Source organism: Miniopterus natalensis, chromosome 18, assembly GCF_054644295.1.
Source record: "Miniopterus natalensis isolate mMinNat1 chromosome 18, mMinNat1.hap1, whole genome shotgun sequence".
NCBI classification, from domain to species: Eukaryota; Metazoa; Chordata; class Mammalia; order Chiroptera; family Miniopteridae; genus Miniopterus; species Miniopterus natalensis.
This window is the reverse complement of record NC_142098.1, coordinates 39,394,123-39,403,510: the sequence shown is the minus strand read 5'-3', so window position 1 is coordinate 39,403,510 and position 9,388 is coordinate 39,394,123.

Below are 9,388 nucleotides of genomic sequence, written 5' to 3'. Positions count from 1 at the left end.
CTCCGGGAAAGAGTCTGCCCCACACCTCTGCCCAGCTCCTGGCGGCTGCCTGCAGTCCTCCGCATCCCTCGGCTTGTAGATGCGTCATTCCCAACTCTGCTTCCATCTCACATCGCCTCATCTCCTGTGTTTCTCCATCCCAAATCTCCCTTTGCCTTTCTCTTTTTATGCACATATAACACTAATTTTTTAATTGCACTCTAACTAGAAGTATATTTACTCTCTTTTCTCAAGGAGCAAGCTGCACTTTTCAAACCCTAATAAATGTCAAGGTTATAAAGGCACAATATCATTTGTAAAGTTTAGCTTAAGGATAAACAGGGTAGCCTATTAGCATCCACTAGAATTGCAAGTTAATTTCACCCTAATAAATATCTTGAAAATAGACATAAGAAGACATTCCATCACGCCAAAGAAACTTATCCTTTAAATTAATGTCATACTCACCCTGGTTCAGTTGGAGCATTGCCCCATACACCAAAAGGTTTCGGGTTCGATTCCCAGTCAGGGCACATACCTAGGTTGCAGGTTTGATCCCTGTTGGGGGAGCCTACGGGGGATAAGCAATCGATGTTTCTCTCTCACATCAATGTTTCTCTCTCCTTTCCTCTCTCTAAACATCCTCAGGTTAGAATTTTTTTTTTAAATTATCATACTCTACTGGTTTCTTGGGAAGGCTGCTAGTTTACTCTGTAATCTTTGCCACCATCTTCAGCGAGAGTTCATCTAGTTTGCAAATGAATTTGAAGTCAGACCACCTAGATTCAAATTCCTCCTCCCCACCTACTAGCTCTGTGAGTGTGAGAAGAGTTTATAACTTCCCTATGCCCCAATTTCTTTAGCTGTAAGATAGAGAAAATGATAATACCTAATTCATAAGAATGTGATGAAGATTAAATAATGCAATGAGACACTTAGTGCAGTATTTGGCATATAGTAACGCGACTCAAAAGTTAGCGATTAATATTGGTGATAATGGTGATTATAATTGCTAATGATTATCGTATATTATTAGATATGTTTGTGCATTAGGAATCTCTGTAATCACTTTACTATTGACTGACCTAATATGTAAGTATGAGCTGTTCCAGAAGGGAACAAGATGTTTGAGTGCTGGAAAATGTAAACGATGTTTTTAAAGATATATTTTTTTAAAAATGTTTTTATTAATTTCAGAGAGAGGTAGGAAGGAGAGAGAGATAGAAACATGATGAGAGAGAAACATTAATCGGCTGCCTCCTGCACGCCCCCTACTGGGGATCAAGCCTGCAATCAGGACATGTGTCCTGATCAGGAATGGAACCAGTGACCTCCTGGTGCATGGGACCACGCTCAACCAACTGGCCAGGGTACAGTACTGTCTTTAATTGTAACAAATGTGCCACACTAATGCAAGATGTTAATAATAATAAGATTAGGGTATGGGGTTCCATTATACCACATACCATTGGGTTATATGGCAACCCTCTGTACTATTTGCTCATTTTTTCTGTAAACTTAAAATTGCTAAAAGGAAAGTCTATAAATGTTTTTAAAATCATGGGTAACATGTCAGCCAGGCAAACAACAGGTATCCATCACAGGTCCACAGCTGCAGTAGGCGCCCTCTCTAATAATAGTTTGCTCGTCTGAGAGTGGTTACGGAGGTTAGAAGAGCTAATAAAGGTGAATCCCCCTTGCATATTTAAGTATTTGAGCCCAAGGTCACATTGTTCCTGGGCACAGTTTTTCCTTTCCCCCCTACGATCCGGCTCTCTAAGGCCTCCCAACGACACTGCTATCGCCAATCGAGAGTGGATCGCTAGTGACGTCACCAGTCACCAAGGCCTCCAAGGGCCGAGCGCACGGTGGCGCCCTCTGGCGGGGTAAGGGAGGCTGTACCTAAAAGAGCCTGTCTGGTCAGCGGGCGCCGGCAGAATTCCGGTGCCCAGTGCAACACCCCTCACGCCCCCTGGCGATTCAAGTCACTTTCCATCGCAGTGTTTGTGGGAAACACCCGGCAGAGAGAAGCGCTGGGGAGGGAAGATCAAAATGCTCTGGCGCCCAATCCGACACACGCCTTGACTCGACAAGCATCCAAAGAGATTAGAGTAGCCAACCAAACCGCTCAGGTGGCCAAGGAGATTGGGCACAGTTGCCATGACGACGTGAAGTCTTTGTAAGGCTTGCAGGCTGTGAGCTCAGCAGCTGAGCGCCACCTACTCCAGCGACCGACCGCGTGCCGGCCGAGGCCGCCCAGTCGGCGGGATCCAGCCTTCGTGACGTCACCAGTTGCCGAGCGAGCCTCGGGAGCGCGTGAGCTCGCGCGCAGGTTCGCAGGAGCTCCCGCGAGCCCGCAGGCCGGTCGCGCGCGCTTCCTGGTGCGGAGGCCGTTGGTGCTGGTGCGCATGCGCCCGGGTCTCGCGCTCCCAGAGTGCGGAGCGATAAAGGGCGGGAAAGGGCGTGAGGAGAGAGAGGCACGCGGGGGCCGGCCGGCGGACTGACAGACGGGCGGAGGCGGGCCCCTCGGTCCCAGAAAAGGCCCCGGAGAGGATGTGGCCCCGCAAACTTCTTGTCAGGGGACAGACGCTGAAGAGAAACTGCCAGGGGCGGACTTGGAGAAACGGGACAGGGCCGCCGCGCGGACACACGCAGACCCCCAGGAGCAGAAGATGGCTCCGAGGCGCAAGGAGAGTCTCGGCGAAGGAGAAGCAGGCGGTGGAGGACCTGAGGCAGAGGGGACGAGGCCAGCGGCCGAGGAGCACAGGATTAGGAGACGGCGGAGGGGCCGTGTCGGAGCGGAAGCGGCCCGACGGAGGCTCGTCAGCGGCTGTGGGGACTGAGCCCAAGACCCCGGCGCCCCGGCAGAGTCCACGGGGCCTACGAGAGAAGGGAGAAGAGGGCCCAAGAGGGTAATAATAGAGACAGAACAGCGTCCTGAAGAGAGATAAGGGGGACAGTGGCAGATACAGAGAAGGTGAGAGTCATAGGGACAGAAGACAGACTCAGAGGTGACAAAGATGAAGAGGACAGTGACAGAGGACAGAACACACAGACGTAACTAGAGGAAAGTGACAAAAATAAAGGGGAAAGTTCCAGAGACAAAGTGGGAGCGACAGTGACAGAGGCTGAGAGAGCCCGTGCAGACGGAGGGGACAGAGGTAAGTAAAGGGGACAGTGTTAGAGGCACAGAAAACTATGCGACGAGGAGCGGGCCAGTTTGCAGAGGGGACAGAGGGAGGGTGGAACGTGGAGGCAGAGCAAGGGCGGGAACAGAAGCAGAGGGGACGGAGACAGCGAGGAGGTTCCAGGGCACAGAGGGGACTATGACAGCAGTAGAGGGAACGTAGGCAGAGTGGGGCGCAGAGATGGAGGGCCCAGCGTTGGGGGCAGGCAGAGGAGACAGATTCGGAGGGAACGGCAGCAACGCGCAAACTCAGAGTGGACAGCAGTGGTGACAGCGCCAGAGCGGGAGTAACTTCGCATTCAGTGACACGGTGACAGGTGAAGAGATAAAGGCAGAGGAGCCGGTGACAGAAGAGACAATGACCAAGGTGACGGAGCAAAAACAGAAATGGCACAGAGACAAGAAAGGGGAGTGGGGCAGAGATAGAGGGATCGATTGGTGACCGGGATAGAAGCCGGCCTGGCAGACATCCTGGAGATAAAGCTAAGGGGTAGGGGTGCGGGCAGAGTGAGAACCGCTGGGATTGTATCTAATAGAGGAGGGGGAAACGGGAGAACGTAGCCAAGACACAACAGAAAGACAGGGCCACAAAAACGACCAAGTCATAGAGATGATCGGAGACAAGAGGAAAGGGAAAGGAAATGGGAGGGTCGCTGTCGCCTGAGACCCCATGAAAGATAAGGGTGACAGGCAAAAGCAAAGAAGGGTGAGGAAGTAAAGTCCCAGATGGAGTAACAGGGACACACAACGCATGGATGCCAACTGCCACCCACAGCCCAGCCTAATGCCCGACCCCGGGAAGCACTGTGCTGAGAACCAGGGAGGCTCGCGCTCACTTCTTTATGCCACTTTGCTCAGTTGTGACCTTGGTCTGGGACTGTGCTTTAAAGGGTCTTCACACAGGTTCTAGATTTGTGACCATGTCTCTGAGTCCCTGAGCCTTCCTGCTTTGGCTCCCTGTCGCCACAGCATGAAGAGGTTGCAAAATCGCTCTCTTTTCATTCATTGGTTCAACAAACATTGAGTAGTCACTGCGTGTCGGCCACTATTCTGAGTGCTGGGGAAACAGCAGTGAACAAGGCAACGCATAAGCACCCATGAAGCTTTCAACCTAGCTGGTGGGCAAAAAAATATATAATGCCGAGTAGTGCCAAGTGCTAAGAAAAACAATTAAGCAAAGCTAAGAGGACAGGGTAGGTGAAGTTGTTGAGAACAGCAGTCTAAGTTATTCGGATCAACCCTCTCACTGAAACAACTAAAAATGCTGGATGAAATTTTTTTTTTAAAGTCTTAAAAGCATTGAAGGTCTCACAAGATTTATCAGGTCATAACACAAGGGAAATTGAGAAGCCAGGGAAGTAATCAGAGTACTTCAACCCTGAAGAAATTTACATCCCGGCAAATTTGAACTTTTACTTTGATGGCTTCTCAGAGAAGGGGGATGAGAAAAGCTCAGGGCCCACCCAAGGTGGGGAGTCCGCAGTAAACTGGGAAAGCAGTGGCTAAACCTTCAGGGTAAGGGGAACGAGAAGGAAATTGACCCTCATTTGGGAATTTCCAACCCGTGACATGGGTGGTCCAAAGACCTCTGGTTGTGAGCGTAGTTTAGTCTCAGGCCGGTAGTGTTGCTAAGCTTTAGACAATACACACACAGAAAGTGTTCTCTGGTAAAAGGACACTCCATTAAAGGCCTCAAATTGCTCCTTTAAACATACTGTCAAGGAAAGTGAGTAGCACACACACATAACCAAGTAGACAAAGTGCCAGGAGCAAGAACTGGCAGAGATAAGAGACACTAGAAACAGATGCACTAAATACCTCTGATTTTGGAATTATCAGGCAAAAACCATATGCTTTGTTTATACAAAATATAAGATTGCCATTTTTTTGCAGGAACCAAAGAACTATAAAAAATTATCTAGATGTGCCCTGGCCGGGTAGCACAGTTGGTTAGAGCATCATCCTGACACACCAAGGTTGCAGGTTCAATCCCCGGTCAGAGCACATACAAGAATCAACCAATGATGCATCAATAAGTGGAACAACAAATGATCTCTCTTCCTCCCTCTCTCCCTCTCCCTCTCCCCCTCCCTTCCTCTCCAAGATCAAGAAAAAAGAAAACAGGAGAGGGAGAAACAAGATGGTGGCGTAGATAACTGCTGTACCCGCCGCCTCCTGCAGCCACATCAAAATTACAACTAAAATACAGAACCATCACTCGGAGCCTCCTGAAATCTGGCTGAACAGAAGCCCCACAACCAGGGAGCTGAAGAAGCACCGAGACCGGGAGGAGGGGCAGAGACGCAGGTGGATTGGGACTGAATCGAGGAGACACAGCCTCGGGCCCACACCTGGTGCTTCGAGTAAAACCCTGGAGGGAATCTCAGCAGCGAGGTTTCCCGGAGGAGCGAGGGTTCCCAGCCCCACCGCAGGCCCCCAGCCCAGGGCTCCAGGGCCGGGAGGAGACGTCCCCATAACTTCGGGCTGTGAAAATCCGGGGGCCTTTTGCTGAGGATTCTGGGTGGTGCGGGAGCCCCAGGCTTTCCTCTCAAAGGGCCACGCACGGACTTACTCAGATGTGCTCCCTCTGGGCTCCAGCGCTGGGCAGCAGCTTGAAGGGACCCTGGGACATTTGAGGAGGAACTAACTTGCCTGAAGTATGGGCGAGAGGTGGAGGGGGAGCTTCCTCCCAGGCAGAAGGACTGGCAGAGGCCATGGCTCCTTTGGCAAGTCCTCCCGGTACACAGCTGGCAGGCGCCAAATTTGAATTGCCAGCACCTGACTCACACCTTTGGCCCCGCTCCCTGGTGATTCCCGGAGGCCCCGCCCCTCCCCACCTGCAGCTCATCCAGGCCATTTCCAGTGGCTCGTCTATGCAAGTGGCCTCTCAAGCCTCATGCTTAGGACTCTCCTAAAATCTCTCCAGGAAGCACAGAAGGTCCCAAACAAGAGGAACCCAAAGAGGCCGACACCAAGACACATCATAATTAAAATTCCAAAGCTTAAAGACAAAGAGAGAATCTTAAAAGCAGCAAGAGAAAAGCAGTTAGTTACCTACAAGGGAGCCCCCATACGACTGTCAGCTGATTTCTCAACAGAAACCTTGCAGGCCAGAAGGGAGTGGCAAGAAATATTCAAAGTGATGAAAAACATGGAACTACAATCAAGATTGCTCTACCCAGCAAAGTTAACATTTAGAACTGAAGGTCAAATAAAGAGCTTCACAGATAAGAAAAAGCTAAAGGAGTTCATCACCACCAGACCAGCACTACAGGAAAAGTTGAAGGGTCTTCTTTAAGAAGAAGCTAATGAACAAAATAATCTGATGAACTAAATAGATCCAGAGACAGACACATGCAACAGACGATCATATTTCAGAGGGAAGAGGGAAGGAGAGTGGAGGGTTGGAAGAGATTAACCAAAGAAGTTATATGCATATATGCATAACCCATGGACACAGTCAATAATGGGGTGAAGGCCTGGGGAGGGGGTGGGAGCGAAGTGGAGGGGATCAATTAGGGGGGAAAATGGGACACCTGTAATACTCTCAACAATAAAGATAAATTTTAAAAAATTAGAAAGAGGGCATTGGTACATGTGCTACAGATATTAACAAGGTAAAAATTGGATGTTAGAAACAATTTTATACTAATAAATTTGAATATGAAGATGAAATGGACCAATCCCTAGAAAATGATAACCTACCAAAACTAACTCAAAAAGAAATATAGCCTTTGATTAGTCATAAACCCATAAACCCATTCAAACAAATCAAATCAATAACTTAAAAAAAAAACCACAAAGAAAATTCTGGGTCCAGACATTTGTCTCTGGCAAGTTCTGCTAAACATTTAAGGAAGAAAGAATTCCAGTATCATGCAAACTCTTCCAGAGACTAGAACAGTGGTTGCTCTTATGGAGGGCCCATACTTTGCTGGGCCTTGGACATGTACTTGGTCTGCCTCTTGGTTTACCCAATATTGGTTCCACGCTGAGGAAGAGCAAGGGAAAGGATGCATGCTGGGCGCATTGGAGGGACAGACAGCCAGTGTAGCTGGAAGGAGCATCATGAGTGAGAGGGGGAGGAGTTCAAACCAGAGGCAGGGGTCACATGAGATGTGTCTTTCTTACTCTAAAAGGAAAGGGGAACCATGGAAAGGCTCCTAATATGTAAAGGAGCTGGCTAGGTCAGGATTTAAAACCTCCTCTACACATTTGCTATGTATCTTGGGCAATTCGCTATACCTCCCTGATCTTTAGTTGTCCCAATTGTGGGAAGAGAGAAAAAAGAGCGAAATAATCCAGGAAGGAGATTGCGGAGATGCTGAATTTCCCCCCATCTTACACCCTCCCTCCAGTAAACTCCAAAAGAGGAGCTGAGAGCAAAGAAGCTAAAAGTGATGCAATTCCCAGAGACCAGTTTGCACCTTCCACAGAGAGTGCCCACCTTCAACTCCAGGAGCCAACCAATGACTATGACCCAAATTAGAGCTCCTCTGCGGGGGGTGGGGGAGGTGTCCTTCACTCACTAAGGACATTCTCTCTCCTCTCCTCTTCGATGCCTCCCTGGCAGCCTTCGTCTGGAACAGAGCAGGACTTCGTAACCTGGGGTCTGACGTGAGGGGGTCAGAAGTCTCCCCGAAATTGTGTACAGAGGTTTGTCCGCAGGTGTTTTCCTCTAGGGATAGGGTTTCTAGTTCATCAGAGTCTCAAAGGATTATTCCTCTTGCAAAGGACAAGACTCCAGCTCAAATTGGCTTGAAAAGGCAGGAGTGGAGGCTCATGGCCTCATGTAAATGAAAAGTTGCAACCAGCCCAAAACTTCAAGCATGTATCCAGGTGCCCACCTGACGTCTTCAGGAAGGTGTCTGCATGTCTGAGCCCTGGCCTTCTCTGACTGACCTCATCTTCACTCAGGCTCTCCCCTCCTGGTGTAGGTATGACCTTGTGGTTACATGCTCCCCCCTCCCCCCACCATGATCCAGGCTATTCTATCTTAAAGTGAGCTCATCAGCACCCTTAATTCCATCAGCCTCAGTTCTTCTTTACCACCTAGCCTGACCTAGTCACAGGCTCTGGGGATTAGGACATCTTTGGGGAGCCGTTCTTCTACCTACCAGAGAGGACATAAAAGCTGAGGAAGCGGCCACGAGGGTCAGGGTTAGGAGGGGCTGGGAAGTGAAAGGGAAGGGAATTAACATTTAATTGAACACTTACTACCCATGACACACTATTCTTGGAACTTTGTATACATGACTGTTTACTTTTTATGACAACTAGTGTCCCTGTTTTACATATGAGAAAACAGAAGTTCCGAGCCATGGAGTGATTTGTGTTGCAGTTATCTGGTGGCGGAGGCAAGATTTGAATTCAGGCCTATTTGCCTCTAAAGGACATTTAAAATAGAGCAACCTGCCCTAGCCAGTTTGGCTCAGTGGTTACAGCCTTGGCTGGCGTACTGAAGGGCCCCAGGTTCAATTCCGGCCACGGGCACGGCATGTACCTCAGTTGCAGGCTGGATCCAAGGCCCCAGTCACGGCAAGTGCAGGAGGCAGCCAGTCGATGTGTCTCTTTCACATTGATGTTTCTGTCTCTCTCCCACTCTCTCCGAAAAACAACGGGAAAAATATTCTCGGGTGAGATAACAATAAATAAAAAACCAGAACCACCTTAGGTTTACATACATAGTATGCATGATTATATGTTCATGGATATTTTTTTCCTTTTAGAAAATTGTTGTTCAATTGTAAAAGCAATGTATGGGTAGATTGTCTTTGCTTTTTAAAAGCAGGATTACAGATAAAGCTAAAGTCCCCTTTGATCACCTCTTTCCAGTCTAGGTCTCCATCCTGGCAGTAACCATGGTTATCAGCTTATGGTGGGTCCTTCCACATCTTTTCTGAACATGTGTATATATCCAGGAATGTCGTGTGTGCATAGTATTGTATAGTAAATGAGTAGTGTTGTTTTGAGCAAGCATGTGAGTGTGTTTTAACATAAACGGGATCACACTGTACATATTGTTCTGCAGCTTGCTATTCTAACTCTACACTTTGCCTTGGAAATCTATCCAGGTCTATTTAAATCACTCCGTACCATTCCTTTTCAGAGCTGCAACGATATTCAGAACACTCATGCTTCTGTATCCATTCTCCTGTTGCTGGACATGTGGGTTATTTTTGGTTTCTCTGCTCTTACAAACGGTGTCGCTGTGAACATCTT